We start from the raw sequence: 18,304 nt of genomic DNA on the forward strand, positions 1-18,304 counted from the left end.
TAGTAGTTTGTGCCTCTTAATATCCTACCCCTATCGTGCCTCTTCCCTTTCCCTCTCCTCACTGGTAACCACTCATTTTTTCTCTATATCTGTGAGTCGGTTTGTCCTGTTATACTGATTCATTTGTTTTACTTTTCAGACTCCAAATATGTGACAACATACAGTATTTGTCTTTGTCTGACTTATTACACTAAGCCTAATACCCTCTAAGTCCATCCGTGTTGTTACAAATGGCAGAAATTCATTCTTTTTTGTGGCTGAGTAATTTTCCATTGTGTATGTATACCACATCTTCTTTATCCATTAATCTGTTAATGAACATTTAGGTGGCTTCCATATCTTGGCTATTATAAGTAATGCTGCTATAAACATTGGGGTGCATGTATCTTTTCGAGTTAGTGTTTTCTTTTTCTTCAGATATATACCCAGGAGTGGAATTGCTGATAGTTCTATTTTTAGTTTTTTAAGGAACCTCCATCCTGCTCTCTATAGTGGCTGAATCAATTTACATTCCCACCAACAGTGCACCAGGGTTCCCTTTTCCCCACCTCCTTGCCAACATTTGTTATTTGTGGTCTTTTTTGATGATAACCATTCTAACAGGTGTGAGGTGATATCTCACTGTGGTTTTGATTTGCATTTCTCTGATGTTTAGTGATTTTGAGCATCTTCTCACATGTCTGTTGGCCCTCTGCATATTTTGTTTGGAAAAATGTCTACTCAGATCTTCTGTCCATTTTTTTAACCAGGTTTTTTGGGGTTTTTTGACACTGAGCCATATGAGCTGTTTATATATTTTGAATATTAACCCCTTATTGACCATATTATTCACAAATACTTTCTCCCATTCTGTAAGTTGTCTTTTTGCTTTATTGATGGGATGGTTTCCTTAGCTGTGCAAAAGCTTTTATGTATAATTAGGTCCCATATTTTTATTTTTGCTCTTGTTTGCTTTGACTTATGAAACAGGTCCAAAAATATATTGCTATGATTTATGTCAAAGAGTGTTCCAACTATATTTTTTTGTAAGAGTTCTATGGTTTCTAGTCTTACATTTAAGTTTTTAATCCATTTTGAGTTTATTTTGGTGCATGGTGTGAGAAAATGTTCTAATTTCATTCTTTTGCTTGTAGCTGTCCAGTTTCCCCAGCACCACTTATTGAAGAGACTGTCTTTTCCCCATTCTATATTCTTATCTCCTTTGTCATAGATTGATTGACCATAAGTATGTTGGTTTATTTCTGGGCTTTTTATTCTGTTTCATTGATCTATGAGTCTGTTTTTGTGTCAGTACCATACTGTTTTGATTACTGTACCTTTGTAGTATAAATCAGGGAGTGTGATATATCCAGATTTTTTTTTGAATTTTTGAATTATATTTTATTTATTTTTTTATACAGCAGGTTCTTATTAGTTATCCATTTTATACATATTAGTGTATATATATCAATCCCAATCTCCCAATTCATCACACACACACACCACCACATTTCCCCCTTTGTGTCCATACGTTTGTTCTCTACATCTGTGTCTCAATTTCTGCCTTGCAAGCCAGTTCATCTGTACCATTACTCTAGGTTCCACATATATGCATTAATATACGATATTTGTTTTTCTCTTTCTGACTTGATTCTCTCTGTATGACAGTCTCTATATCTATCCACGTCTCTACAAATGACCCAATTTTGTTCCTTTTTATGGCTGATTAATATTCCATTCTATATATGTACCACATTTTCTTTATCCATTCGTCTGTCAATGGGCATTTAGGTTGCTTCCATGACCTGGCTATTGTAAATAGTGCTGCAATGAACACTTGGGTGCATGTGTCTTTTTGAATTATGGTCTTCTCAGGGTATATGCCCAATAGTGGGATTGCCGGGACATATGATAATTCTATTTTTAGTTTTTTGAGGAACCTTCATACTGTTCTCTATAGTGGCTATATCAATTTACATTCCCACCAACAGTGCAAGAGGGTTCCCTTTTCTCCACACCCTCTCCAGCATTTGTTGTTTGTAGATATTCTGATGATGCCCATTCTAACTGGTGTGAGGTGATACCTCATTCTAGTTTTGATTTACATTTCTCTAATAATTAGTGATGTTAAGCAGCTTTTCATGTGCTTCTTGGTCATCTGTGTCTTCTTTGGAGAAGTGTTGTGTATTTAGGTCTTCTGACCATTTTTTGATTGGGTTGTTTGTTTATTTAATATTGACCTGCATGAGCTGTTTATATATTTTGGAGATTAATCCTTTGTCCATTGATTCGTTGGCAAATATTTTCTCCCATTCTGAGGGTTGTCTTTTCGTCTTGTTTGTAGTTTCCTTTGTTTTGCAAAAGCTTTTAAGTTTCATTAGGTCCCATTTCTTTATTTTTGTTTTTATTTCCTTTACTCTAGGAGGTGGATGAAAAAAGATCTTGCTGTGATTTATGTCAAAGATTGTTCTTCCTATGTTTTCCTCTAAGAGTTTCATAGTGTCCAGTCTTACATTTAGGTCCCTAATCCATTTTGAGTTTCTTTTTTGTGTATGGTGTTAGGGAGCGCTCTAATTTCATTCTTTTATGTGTAGCTGTCCAGTTTTCCCAGCACCACTTATTGAAGAGCTTGTCTTTTCTTCATTGTATATCCTTGCCTCCTTTGTCATAGATTAGTTGATCATATGTGCATGGGTTTATCTCTGGGCTTTCTATCCTGTTCCATTGATCTATATTTCTGTTTTGGGGCCAGTACCCTATTGTCTTGATTACTGTAGCTTTGTATTATAGTCTGAAGTCAGGGAGTCTGATTCCTCCAGTTCTGTTTTTCCCTCAAGAATGCTTTGGCTATTCAGGGCCTTTTGTGTCTCCATACAAATTTTAAGATGATTTTGTTCTAGTTCTGTAAAAAGTGCCATTGGTTATTTGATAAGGATTGTGCTGAATCAGTAGATTGCTTTGGGTAGTACAGTCATTTTCACAATATTGATTCTTCCAATTTAAGAATATGGTATATCTCTCCATCTGTTTGTATCATCTTTAATTTCTTTCATCAGTGTTTTATAGTTTTCTGCATACAGGTCTTTTGTCCCCTTAGGTAGGTTTATTCCTAGGTATTTTATTATTTTTGTTGCAATGGTAAATGGAACTGTTTCATTAATTTCTCTTTCAGATTTTTCACCATTAGTGTATAGGGATGCAAGAGATTTCTGTGCATTAATTTTGTATCCTGAAACTTTACCAAATTCATTGATTAGCTCTAGTAGTTTTCTGGTAGCATCTTTAGGACCCTCTATGTACAGTATCATGTCATCTGCAAACAGTGACAGTTTTACTTCTTCTTTTCCAATTTGTATTCCTTTTATTTCTTTTACTTCTCTGATTGCCATGGCTAAAATTTCCAAAACTATGTTGAATAATAGTGGTGAGAGTGGACATCCTTGTCTTATTCCTGATCTTAGAGGAAATGCTCTCATTTTTTCACCATTGAGAATGATGTTTGCTGTGGGTTTATTGTATATGACCTTTATTATGCTGAGGTAGGTTCCCTCTATGCCCACTTTCTGGAGAGTTTTTATCATAAATGGGTGGTGAATTTTGTCAAAAGCTTTTTCTGCATGTATTGAGATGATCATATGGTTTTTATTCTTCAATTTGTTAATATGGTGTATCACATTGATTGATTTGTGTATATTGAAGAATCCTTGCATCCCTGGGATAAATCCCACTTGATCATGGTGTATGATCCTTTTAATGTGTTGTTGGATTCTGTTTGCTAGTATTTTGTTGAGGATTTTTGCATCTATATTCATCAGTGATATTGGGTGTGATTTTGTTTTTGTAATATTTTTGTCTGGTTTTGGTATCAGGGTGATGGTGGCCTCATAAAATGAGTTTGGGAGTTTTCCTTCCTTCCTCTGCAATTTTTTGGAAGACTGAGAAGGATGGGTGTTAGCTCTTCTCTAAATGTTTGATAGAATTCACCTGTGAAACCATCTGGTCCTGGACTTCTGTTTGTTGGAAGATTTTTAATCAGAGTTTCAACTTCATTACTTGTGACTGGTCTGTTCATATTTTCTATTTCTTCCTGGTCCAATCTTGGAAGGTTATACCTTTCTAAGAATTTGTCCATTTCTTCCAGGTTGTCCATTTTATTGGCATGGAGTTGCCTGTAGTGGTCTCTTAGGATTCTTTATATTACTGCAGTGTCTATTGTAACTTCTTTTTCATTCCTAATGTTATTGATTTGAGTCCTCTCCCTCTTTTTCTTGATGAGTCTGGCTAATGGGTTATCAGTTTTGTTCATCTTCTCAAAGAACCAGCTTTTAGTTTTCCTGATCTTTGCTGTTGTTTTCTGTTTCTATTTCATTTATTTCTGCTCTGAGATTTATAATTTCTTTCCTTCTACCAGCTTTGGGTTTTGTTTCTTCTTCTTTCTCTAGTTCCTTTAGGTGTAAGGTTAGATTGTTTATTTGAGATTTTTCTTGTCTCTTGAGGTAGGCTTGTATTGCTATACACTTCCCTCTTAGAACCGCTTTTGCTGCATCCTCTAGATTTTCGATCATCGTGTTTTCATTGTCATTTGTCTCTAGGTATTTTTTGATTTCCTCTTTGATTTCTTCAGTGATCTCTTGGTTATTTAGTAACATATTGCTTAGCCTCCACATGTTTGTGCTTTTTACGTATTTTTCCCCTGTAATTGATTTCTAATCTCATCGCATTGTGTTCAGAAAAGATGCTTGATATGATTTCAATTTTCATAAATTTACTGAGAATTGATTTGTGACCCAAGATGTGATCTGTCCTGGAGAATGTCCATGCACACTTGAGAAGAAAGTGTAATCTGCTATTTTTTGATGGAATGTCCTATAAATATCAATTAAATCTATCTGGTCTATTGTGTCATTTAAAGCTTGTGTTTCCTTATTAATTTTCTGTTTTGATGATCTGTCCATTGGTGTAAGTGACGTGTTAAACTCCCCCACTATTTTTGTCTTACTGTCAATTTCCTCTTTTATAACTGTTAGCAGTTGCCTTATGTATTGAGGTGCTCCTATCTTGGGTGCATACATAGTTATTATTGTTATATCTTCTTGGATTGATCCCTTGATCATTATGTAGTGTCCTTCCTTGTCTCTTGTAACATTCTTTGTTTTAAAGTCTATTTTATCTGATATGAGTATTGCTACCCCAGCTTTCTTTTGATTTCCATTTGCATGGAATTTCGTTTTCCATCCCTTCACTTTCAGTCTATATGTTTCCCTAGGTCTGAAGTGGGTCTCTTGTAGACAGCATATATATATATATATATATATATATATATATATATATATATATATATATATATATATATGCCTTGTTTTTGTATCCATTCAGCGAGCCTGTGTCTTTTGCTTGGAGCATTTAACCCATTCACGTTTAAAGTAATTATCGATATGTATGTTCCTATTAACATTTTCTTAATTTTTATGGGTTTGTTTTTGTAGGTCCTTTTCTTCTCTTGTGTTTCCCACTTAGAAAAGTTCCTTTAGCATTTGTTGTAGAGCTGGTTTGGTGGTGCTGAATTCTCTTAGCTTTTGATTGTCTGTAAAGCTTTTGATTTCTCCATCAAATCTGAATGAGATCCTTGCCGGGTAGTGTAATCTTGGTTGTAGGTTCTTCCCTTTCATCACTTTAAATATGTCATGCCACTCACTTCTGGCCTGTAGAGTTTCTGCTGAGAAATCAGCTGTTAACCTTATGGGAGTTCCCTTGTATATTACTTGTCAATTTTCCCTTGTTGCTTTCAGTAATTTTTCTTTGTCTTTAATTTTTGTCAATTTGATTACTATGTGTCTTGGTGTGTTTCTCCTTGGGTTTATCCTGCCTGGGACTCTCTGCACTTCCTGGACTTGGGTGGCTATTTCCTTTCCCTAGTTAGGGAAGATTTTGACTATAATCTCTTCAAATGTTTTCTCGGATCCTTTCTCTCTCTCTTCTCCTTCTGGGACCCCTATAATGCGAATGTTGCTGTGTTTAATGTTGTCTCAGAGGTCTCTTAAGCTGTCTTCATTTATTTCCATTCTTTTTTCTTTATTCTGTTCCACAGTAGTGAATTCCACCATTTTGTCTCCCAGGTCACTTATCCGTTCTTCTGCCTTAGTTATCCTGCTGTTAGTTCCTTCTAGTGTATTCTTCTTTTCAGTTATTGTTTTGTTTATCTCTGTTTGTTTGTTCTTTAATTCTTCTAGGTGTTTGTTCTCTAATTCTTCTACACCTTTGTTAAACATTTCTTGTATCTTCTCAATTTTTGCCTCCAATCTTTTTCCAAGGTCCTGGATCATCTTCACTTTCATTATTCTGAATTCTTTTTCTGGAAGGTTGCCTATCTCCACTTCATTTAGTTGTTTTTCTGGGGTTTTATCTTCTTCCTTCATCTGGTACACAGCCCTCTGCCTTTTCATCTTGTCTATCTTTCTGTGAATGTCATTTTTGTTCCACAGGCTGCAGTATTGTAGTTCTTCTTGCTTCTGCTGCCTGCCCTCTGGTGGATGAGGCTATATCTATCCAGCTTTGTTCTTTTTTGTCAAAATTGTTTTGGCTATTTGGGGTTGGCAACTTTTTTCTTAATGAACTGAGAAAGTAAACTTCCATCAAGCTGAAAATCATCCTAGAATGCTGACTACTTAGATATTAAACTTAAGCTAATTAGGAAGTCTCTTTTACAGTCAGATGATTCTCATTTTGGACAGAATTTTATTGATTCTGATTCAGTAGGATCCTGTTCAAAATTCTTCAATCATTCTCCCTGAAATGATGTTCAAATCCATCCCTATCATTTCAGTCCTACTGTTCTTATTTCCCACCACTGCCCTACAGGGCCACCCACCCATGCATACACATACCACACCTAACTGACTTAATCCCCTCATTGTTCTTGGTCATTCTTCCAAAGCCTCTCCCACTCCAACTTTACTTACCAGAATTCTATTTCATTCAAATTCCAGTTCAGTGTATTCCCCTCTGCCTGCTCCCTTTCCCAAAGGGACCATACTATATCAGTTTGTTCTTGCTATTCATAGATCTGTATCAATCCATCTTAGATTATTATTATATCATGGTGATGATTAATCAGTACTTGTTGATGACAATGATGACAAGGACGATGATGATGATGATAATCAAAGAAGCATAGGAATACACGTTGGCTGGAGATGTTTTTCCTCTCAATATGAATGTCCATTAATATGTCCGTGAGCACACAGAAGGCTATCAGATCCCGTTTAAATGAATCAAGAAGCTCACATAAAAACCGGGGGAAAAGTATACTCTCTTACATAACACTGGATGTTCTAGGACATTAAAATCAAGTTAAGAATATACTCAGTTTACTGAAGGGGAAAATAAAGTAACTCATACTTAATATAACCTACCGCTTAGACCTTATGATTATACCTCTTTTCTATGGAAATCTTTTAAGGTATACATAGTTCACTGCTTTATATAGAAGGAAAATATTCACCTTTCCTTTCATTTATGAGTTAACAATTATTAAACACTACCTATATGCCAGACTCTGTGCTATCAATTCTATATTTATTATTTCACTTATTCTTCAAAATAATTTAATAAAGATAAATAAAATTGTAATCAAACTCTGATAAAGATGCCCTAGCACAGAGAATTAAACAATTGTTCAGGGTCACACAGCTGGATTAGGTGAAAGGATTCACAGCTGTATCTGGAACAAAAGGCTATTCTTTTAATGGTGATTCTAACCTCCAGAGGAATGGTAACAAGAGACTTTTTATCTCATCACATTTTTGAAGGGTGTCTCTTACCACCTCTGTGACAGTGACAGGTTCTTTAACCTCTCTCAGCCTCAATTTCTTCATCTATACAATGAGAGATGGTGATATGTAAAGTTTATTATAGTTCCTCAACCATAGAAGATTTTTAGATGCCTGATAAATGTATTTTCTATTCTACTGCTATAATAAATCTGAAATCAATTCTCACAGACCTAAATTTTTAATATGTCATTGCTTTTCACTAAACCTCAATTCTCTCTTATTGTGTTGATACTTAAACCAGCAGAATAATTTCAGGCAAGTGTAAGTTTTGGTCAGATCAGTCAGCATGGTGATATATCAGTAAGGCAAGAGAATATTGACTAAGAAAATATGCAACCAAAGAAGTATACTCTCCTGATTAGTTGCATTTAGGATGATTCTGTGAAACATTCTCAGCACAAGCATAGACAAGTATCTCCGTTAAGTATTTTCAGTCTCATGTAAGTGTGAGTATACATGGGAAAGAATATTTATTTGTTTATACCATGACTCATTACACAAAGGATTTATGAAAAATTACAAGATTGAATATAATAAAATTAAGATAAAATAGAAATATGAAAAATGTATTAAAACTTATGTAAGCTGAGGCAAAAATTCAAGACCATGTAAACTTAGAAGACAAAAAAAAAAAATTAGAGTGTAAACTCCAATGTAAACACAATAATAGAATTTCAAAGCTGGCCCTGATCACTGTAGGCACTAAAGAGTCAGGTATGTAATGCACAATGTCTTTAAAGAAGAGGAAGAAGAAGAAAAATCAGAAGGAATCTTCTCAACTTGTTAAGAAAATGAAAATTTGTCAATATTGACTGATACAGTGAACAATGTTTTTGATAACATTTCTATAGCTTCTTGGGTAAATGGCTGAGCTTATGTGAGTTTTGTACTTTTGCATGTTAGTATACTTATTTATACATGAACATGAGTTCCTAAATATATGAGTGTCATGTGTGGGTTTATATGTAATATGAAAATAATAGGGAGGTTTAATATCATAGTCTTTACACTATATCCTCTCTAAACCAAATCTTTTTGTTTGATTCACATTTTGTCCCTATTAACAACTGAAATGCCTTCAACCCCGTTGAAAAAAATGATTATTAGACAATCTAAACTGCATTAAAGTATCCCCAAACTTATTATATCTTAACCAGCTAGTGGCTGTTGAATTTGATTATATTAAGTTTACTTGATAGATTTTTCAAAGTAAGAAATCAGAATCATGAAATCTCTACTAAACAAGAATGAAAGTTAAAAGTTGGTTAAAAGTGACGCTTTCAACTAGAATCAAAATTATTCACCGATGATCCTCTTTCTCCAGACAAGTTCCAAGCAGTACTTGCTAGGCTTCCCTAGCATTAAAATAGAGGTCAGGGCTTCCCTGGTGGCACAGTGGTTGAGAGTCCACCTGCCAATGCAGGGGACGCGGGTTCGTGCCCCGGTCCGGGAGGATCCCACATGCCGTGGAGCGGCTGGGCCCGTGAGCCACGGCCGCTGAGCCTGCATGTCCGGAGCCTGTGCTCCACAACAGGAGAGGCCACAACAGTGAGAGGCCCAAGTACCGCAAAAAAAAAAACAAAAAATAGAGGTCAAATGCAAATTGTAGTTTAAGCACTTACAGTCATCATTATATATTTGAATTGATTGTATATAATTCACTGACTCAAACCTGAACTTTGATTCTACTTTATTTATTTATTCAATCAACAAATATGCATTGAGCGCATACTATGTGCCAGGATGGATATATAACCATAAATAAAACATAATGCCTTTTATCAAGTCTCTTGGGAAGGCAGACGAGTAAACAGAAGGTTTCAAGAGAGTGCATTTGTGCTTCCATGGATAAGAGAGACATAGACACCCAGGCTCAGGTGTCAGGGAAAGCTTCCTGCCATTTAATTGGATCCCCTATGAAAAAATATGAGTTATCCAGATGAAAATGCAGGGAACAATGTTCTTCACAGAGGAGACAATATAGACAAATATACAAATAATGTTGGGAACACTCCAAATGGATTAAAGCATCAAATGATGGCAGGAGTATGTGATGAGACAAGAAAGGAGTACAAAGCAAAGGCCAGATCAGGAAGGGATTTACATGCTGTTAATAAGGAATTTGGGTTTTTATCCTGAGTAACATTATTGAAGTGATCGAAGGATTTTTTTCTGGGGATTAATAGAAGATTTTAATTTTGGTGACTTGTTTATGAAACACGAATTAAAAGAGATTGAGGCAGACACTAGTAGTTTCCTACCTAAAATCCTTTCTCGCACTTTTGTTTTAAGGTAAATGAACTGAACTAAAACAGCTTCCAAGACTCTCTTGCAGCTAGAAATGGCCATGTGATGCAATTTTGTGTGTAGCTGAACCACACTGACTCCATTTTGTCAGCTCCATCTTAGGCCTGCAGTCCTACCCCCTCCCCTTTCTATGTGACTGAGATTTATCCTACTCACAAGGAATTCGCCCAAGCCAGATAAGTTCCATTTCAACTTTAACCCTTGCCTTCATCTGATATGAAAACTGGAAGAATGCCGTTTTCTGACACAGATGGTTAATAATGATCAGCAAGGAATAATGGTTATGACACCTCCAGGGGGAGGAAAACCCCCTGGTCCACATCAGTTTGGATTTGCTTCTTCCTTAGTAGTCAGATTCTATCTTTAGCTTTGGCCTCTTTAAATCCCCCTGTACCATTTTCAGTGGAGCAGAGTGCAGCTTCAAATGCTTCTGAATGGTCATCCCCTACCCCCCACACTACCCTATATGTAAGTTACCCACAATAAAATTCACATTTGTACTTTACGGTTGCTTCTCAGTTCAGAAGATATTCAATATCTCCGCCTTCCAACATTTTAACTAATCAGATGTAGGCAGAGTTCCCTTGGAGAGGGCTTCCCTTGCTAATTAAAATAGCAAAGCTTCAAAAGTAGGGGGATTTTTGCCTTTCCTCTTTCTCCCTTCCTTCTTTTTCTTTTCTGAGATGTATGTGATTCTGAGGATATTGGAACCATCTTGCATTCATGTGGATACAAAACACAATTAAAGATTACAGAAAGATAAAAGATGGAGATATAATTCTTTGTAGAATATCAATGTTTTAGGAATGAATGGAGGAGCTCCAGCCTACTATGTACATAGAGAAGGAGCTGTCATAGAGATAAGAAGAAGACAGTGAAAGCGCAGTGCTATTGAGGTCAAAGGAAGAGAACATTCAGGAAAAAGTTAGTGGTGAATAGCATGAAAAGTGACAGACATCAAGAAGGGTCATCAACGGGGATCCTCAGGAGTACAAAAAAAAAAAAAGGGAGATGTTTCTCTTCTCTATTTTTTCGTCAATGATCTAAACTTTTCCATGAGCCCTCACCCTGCTGAGAAAAAGGGAAATTTACACTTTCCAGTTAATGATATCACCAGCTCTTCTAGTTCAAAATTTCTTATTTTTATAAAAGTTCCTTTCAACTAAGTTCTCAGTCTTTCAAAATACTTCCCTCCCTATCTTCATCCTTCAGAAGGTGTGAGTGCACAAGAGCTTACTGGGTCCTCATAGTGGAGTAGAAAGTGGGATCTTGGCCCTATACTCTGTACTCGTGACTCTGTGGTGAGGGTCTACTTTATTCCACACCGGGACTGGTCACTGCCAAGGTACAATTGATTGCATATGGACTTCTAGACAAGCCCCAGCAACCACCACTGCTTGATACAAAAACTGCTTCCAGTTACCAAGGTCTGTGCCCTCAGTGTCCTGCTCTTCTTGTCCTCAAGATTCACCTGGTCTAGAATTCCAACTGTGCTCTCAGGTCACCAAGGTGGAGTGGGATTTATAAATTGGCCACAATGAACTTGAGGCTTTAGCCCCTTCAGAACCACAATTTGTCATGAAGCATGAATCTCCCCAGGTCTTGCCTGGAGAAGCACCCGACTCATTCACTCACCTTCCCCTGCAATGTTCTCTGGAGGTTCCTGCTACACCCCTTAGCTCTCGATTTTCCCTACTCCCATCCCATCAGCAGAAATAGAGCAAATCAAAGATTTTAGAACCTACAAACTTCATTCACCCCTACCTCTTTTCTATTTTCCATTTTCTCTTCCTTCCTTCCTACCTCAGTGGTTATCAAACTTCAGCACACATTAGAATAACCTGGTGGATTTATTAAAATCCAATTTTCTAGGCCCCACCCCCTGGAGTTTCTGATTCAGTAGGTTTGGGTTGGATTCGGAGAATTTGCATTTCTAACAAGTTTCCAGGTGCTGTTGATAATGCTGGTCCCCAAACCACACTTAGAGAACTACTACTGTTCTACAGCTGATTGGTTGCAGATTGAGGGGAAGGGGGTTGAATTAAGCCTCAAGGCAACTCAGTCTTAAATTTGGAAGAGACTTTCTCTCTAAACAGTGAAGAAAGCTATTTTCTGAAACCTTCAATGGTGGCTCTTCTTATGGGAGCTAAAGGATGGAAGTTAGGGATTACCAAAGACGAAAATATATTTTTGTAATAGTCCAAAGATTTCTCTCCATTACAGCAAGACAAAAGGTCCTTTGTGGCTTTGGAGAGTGCCAGTTCATTAGAAAGAGGGAGCAAAAGGCAGATTCCAATGAATTAACAAGTGAGTGGAAGGTAAGGAGGTAGTAGACAGTGAGTATAAACAATGTTTTCAAAATCTTGAAAAAAATTTGAAAATTTTGAAAATCTTGATCTCTCTCTCTCTCTCTCTCTCTCTCTTTGTGGGGGTGGGGGAATAGCAGAGACTTGAACATGTTAAAATGTTGCTGGCAATGACTAGCAGAATGGTTTGAAGACACAGAAGAGAGTTTAAAATCAATAATCTAAATTCCCTGATGAGAGGAAGGAAGATAGAATTCAAAGCCCAGGGAGGGTGACTATGTTAGGAGGAGAGAGAGAGAGACTGCATCCATGGTGAGAGAAAGGACAGAGCTTGTACTGAAAGTGAGGAGTTTCAAGTTGAGTGTTTGGGGAGGCACATGGTAGAGTAGGGGGTTTTTAGACATCTGGAGAATATTTGCAGGAGCCTTTCTCCAGAATGAGAGTAGACTAACAAAGAAAGATGGGAGGGTTGAAGTTCCAGTTGCCATTACTAAAGATTTAATGGTTTCTGTGTCTACCCAAACTCCATTTAGTCTCAGATCTATTCCTAGGCATTCTCTTCTTTTGGCAATAGTCCTTCTGCCTCTGTCCCTCCAGACTAGGGGCAAAGCAGCTTCCTGCTTTTGCTTATCTCTGAGTTTACCTGCAGTTTCAGGTGGGCTTTCAGTTCTTGGCAACCAATTCCCACATGAAATTCCTTGTTTTAAATTCTCAAATTGGTTTCTAACTTCTGGCTGGACCCTGACTCATCCAGCACTAAGCGCTTTGGTTGTGAGATCCTTCAATGGATGTGGACGATTGAAATAGCCTCTGAGCTATTGCCAAGAAGGAGTGATGGTGGAGCAAAGGGACAAAGGAAGTGATTAATGGCAAGACACTGATTACAGCAATAGATCTTTCATTTCCGGTCCAATTCAGTAATGCCATTCCAACACTGTGTAAAAAAAGAAAAGAGACCTTGGCAGCCTGAAACCATACAAAATAAATTCTTCTCTATGTCTCGATGACTTAGAAATCAGGTCTAAGTGTTTTCTAAAACACCTTGCAGATGATGTAATTGCTTAAGACAATAGTCACATGACTTAGAGAATTATTTTTACATTGAGCAGGCTCTGGAACTTATGACAAAAAAGGTTTATCTCAGAACTCCACTCTCTAATATTCTTGGATTCACAATTGGTAGAAAAGAAAAAGCTCATTTTTTTCCCCTTATACTTTCAGTGGAACTGTAAGATTTGAAGATTTATTTTTATCTAACTGAGCCCCTAAGGCAGGAATCAGGCATAGTACTTTTGTTTTCTCAAAGTGTTAGGACCGTCTGGGGTAATGGTGGATGCAGAAGTTTACATGACAGCTCTGAACCTCATCCCCATTTCTCTTGGCTCCTATGCAGCCATTTGTTAGCTCTATTGCACACGCGTGCATGTGTGTGTGTGTGTGTGTGTGAGAGAGAGAGAGAGAGAGAGAGAGAGAGAGAGAGAGAGAGAGATTCCAGTTTCTTGGGCCAGGACGTTGAGTAATAAGTGAGATAAAGTGGCATGTGTGATATGATGAGACCAGCACAATTTGGGGGGTTGCACATATGCAATCAGTTCAAACTGATAACATATATGGATGTGTGTGTGTATGAATTATAACCTACATTTTGAGGGAGAAAGGAAACCTCAAAAGGAGCCAAGAAAAATTCTTCACAAGATTTTTTCCAACAATAACAATAGAAGAATAACAATGTCACTAGGTATTTAATACTCAGTTTTTAAACGTTTCTAACCTAATAAATAATTGAAAACACAGGACATTATTCTACCATAGCTGTGTCAAGGAATTGATATTTGCTTAAATATTTTCTGTGTTTTCCTGATGTGATTACAAGATTTAAAAGCCTTTCCTTGCACAAAATAATCTTCCAGGGAAAAGGTAAACAACTATATAGAGAATCTAAGTCTCTTAGTTGTTTTTAATGGTAACATTTACAATGATAGGTTCAATTGACCAAAATAATCTATCAAATGTATATATTTTTTAAATGCTTTCAAGACAGTGGACACATTAAACAGATAGTTCCATGTTTCTTAAACCAGAGATCTTTTGAGAGTTGAAGAGTCACTTGTGGTTTTTGTATTATTTTCTGCCATAATTCATTTTTATCTCTTTTTCCTATAATATTTATTTTTCCCACAAAAGCACTTAGGGAAGTACACCATCTTGAAATTTGTCCTTTCATTGTTAAGCCTCTTTTCTCCCTAATTTAACAGATAATTCAGATTAATGTATTGTTCAAAATGCCACATACATTGTTCTTACTAGCTAGTGAAGCTTGGAGCATGACTGACACATATAAATAAAAATGATTGTGTTCTAGTGTATTAAAAACAGCCCATCTCAAGAATTAGTTCATTGTTCTTTCTTGCTGTGGCCATTAACCAAGATCAAATATGAATGTGACACTAATTTTATCATGTATTAGTTTCTATTGCTGTGTAAGAAGTTACCACAAATTTACCAGCTTAAGCCAACACCCATTTATAGCTCAGTTCTGTATGTGGGAATTTCCGATATGGTCAGACTGGGTTCTCTGCTTAGGGTATCACAGGATGGAAAGCAAGGTGTCAGCCAGGCCATTCTCATCTGGAGTCTTTGAGGAAAAATCTACTTCCATACTAAGTTTTATTATTGGCAGAATTGAGTTCCTTGCAGTTATTGGTCAGAAGTCCAACAACTTCCAAGGAAGCAGGGACTGCTCTAAGCTCCCACTGGCTACCATATTCCTTTCCATGTAACCCTTTCCATATTCAAGCCAGTAATGCTTGGTTTCATGCTTCAAATCTCTGGTTCCTGGCTTTGAACTCGAAATCCATATTTAAAGGGCCCATATGATTATCAGGCCATCTTGATAATCTTATCTTAAAGCTAACTGATTGGGACCTAAATTACACCTGCAGAATCTCCTCATAGCAAATGTAGGTTAGTGTTTGAATAGTTGAGAGAAAGTGCATATACCCCAGAGGCCAGGAATCTTAGGAGCCATCTTAGAATTCTGCCTACCACATATTGATTCTTCTTTCACCTCATTACCCTACAAAATATACCGTCTTGCCAAAAATCACATATAACTGAGTTCATAGTTAATTCATACCTGGGACAGAAACCGTGGTCTTGAACACTTAACATTAGACCAAATCCAAATGTTCCTCCATCTCCTTCATTTATTCAATTGTATTTATTGATCATCTGTTCTAATCATATCTAATTAGAAAAGAATACTGGTGCTATTTGTCCCCAGAATATCTTTTCTATATCCTTTTTTCTATAGGGTCAAAATTTTAGCTAAACTACTCCATGGTTTTGCTGCCTTGGCACCCATTTTGTTTGGCCAAAGGGCCTGCAAGGGACCTCAAGTTGACACTCGAGCAGCCTGTGAAGGTTCATGTGGCAGAGAACTGAGGTCTCTTCAACAACCAGCACAAGAACTGATACACAGCACAAGAACTGAAATCCACATTCTTCCATTCATTGCCTACCTTTGTGTTTTTTCCAGAGATAGGAGGGTCCAAGAGAGAGCAAGGCAGAAGTACAACATCTTTTAGGATTAGTCCTGGGTCACACCCATCACTTCCACCATATTCTATGTGTCAAAAGTAAGTCACTGAACTTAATAAACAGCCCACATTTAAGGGGAGTGAAATTAAGCTCCACGTTTTTAAGAGGAGCAATTGATTTGTGGACATATTTTAACTACCATTGGAGATTATGTAAAAATTCCAAAACAATTGTCCCTAATGAGGACAATGCTGAAACTCAGATAAAAGAGTCTAAGAATTTCACTTACTTCTATGAGCAAACACAAATCTGCCTTTAAGGGCCAGAAATTCCATTTGGAAAAATAACACTGATTCTTAAATATGCACATATATTTTTAAGAATAGAAAGTCTTTCTTTTAAAATAACAGTAAGCTTGATTCCTAGGTGACCTTGGAATTGCATTATTTTTCAATAATTTATATTCATTGATCAGCTGAACAGTTTGACACCTTATTTATGGGCTACTGTGATGGATCACATCTGTTCCCAAAGTAAAGTAAACAAATTCTCAGTTTAGATAATTAGAGTGAGAGCCCAGATTTGATTATATTTTCTTTTATACTACAGGAATATTTCAGTTTGGAGATTATGTTTGTTTTCTTTTGTTACTGAAAACTTAAGCACAATCCTTGAGTATATCATGTTATATATCTTTAAAAATCTAGAACATAGTTGATAATATTAGTAGACCTTTAAATATATGTATTATTATTTATATATGCATATATATCTTTAAATATTTTTACATTTTTCCTAAAAAGGAGCAAAGACTCTTTCCTAACTTGTGATTGTGACGATGTCAAATAGATAATCTTTGTATGAGGGAGTGAGTGAGTTTGCGCATGCATGCGTATATGTGGAAAGAGAGAGAGAGTTAGTTCTCATCATCCATGCTTTAGATGTCATGTGAAATTTATCTAACCCACTGGCTTCTTGTAGTTGAACTTCTAACAAAGTATATATATCAGCAAAGCACTGACAGATGCAAGTAAAATTCATGGCATCCAGAATTATATCCTATTCACAAAACGCAACCCTGTGCAAACATTTGATTGAGTCTGATCTAGCTTGCATAAGAATCATAACTTATTAGTCTCTCAGTTATAAAGGAATGAATTCACCTTCCTATGTTCTTTAGTACATAAGCATTCCTACAGTCTCATAGTACCATAGGCCATGCTTACCTAGAAAATCTCTCCAGACCCTCTGAAATTAAGTATGCATAATTTAAGGCCAATTATTTTCCTAGTAAATGTGCCATTGAAACATCATAATGTTTGAGACTGAAAATTACAATGGTTTAGATATAGAAGATTTCTATGTTTTTCTTTCCTTCTTTTCCTCCTCCTTTTAACCCATATCCAATAATGGTGGTGGTGGGGGGTGATTGAGGTTTATGTGCCAGAACTGGACATATTGCCTCGAAAATGCATATCCAATAATCCATATTCAATAATGGTGGTGGTGGTGGTGGGGGTGATTGAGGTTTATGTGCCAGAACTGGGCATATTGCCTTGAAAATGCTTTGTCAAATCATCTGTTATCTCTATATACATTCTTGTGCCAGGTGCCTGCAAGGACTCATTGATAGCAAGGGCCAAATAATCTTTTGAAATGTTAATAATTAAGAAATTATGTACTTATACACATATGATTACATATATTATATACAAGGAGATAAGGCAGAAAAGATCTCACGTCTTTAATATTATTTTTTTATCCAAATCTGTCATTACATGCTTCTTAACTGATGCAACACATTAAACTAACTTTATTCTGACTCAAGCAATTTAAACCAACGAACACTAACTCATGAAGTACTGGGAAAGGTAGAGATAATAAAATGTGATTATTAAGCCAGGAGATACTGCCACTACCTTTGATAGCAATAATTAACCCTTATCTTATATGGGCTGCTGCTCATCAAAACTCCATACATAGACACAACTGTGAATAGTACTGTTTAATATATGTAAAACATTGAGGTGCAAAGGTCAGTTATGTGTCTAAAGTTGATTAGCAAAGTTAAAAATAGGCCCCTTTTTTCTGACACTTGGTTTTGAATCCAGGCATCCTAAGCTGACCTTTCCTCCTAGCCTCCAAAAATTGCATTACGATTAACTTCAGACAGCAAATACCAAATTTCTACCAACACAAGGAGGAAATGTTGCAGAGAATTAAGCCATACAACTGTGCATGTTTCACGGTATCCAGTGCTTAATTTCAAGTGAAAATTGTGATGTCTACATAATGGATCTGTATGAAACCACATCCAGATTTGGAGTAACAAGGAGCAGA

Source organism: Phocoena sinus, chromosome 3 (assembly GCF_008692025.1).
Source record: "Phocoena sinus isolate mPhoSin1 chromosome 3, mPhoSin1.pri, whole genome shotgun sequence".
NCBI classification, from domain to species: Eukaryota; Metazoa; Chordata; class Mammalia; order Artiodactyla; family Phocoenidae; genus Phocoena; species Phocoena sinus.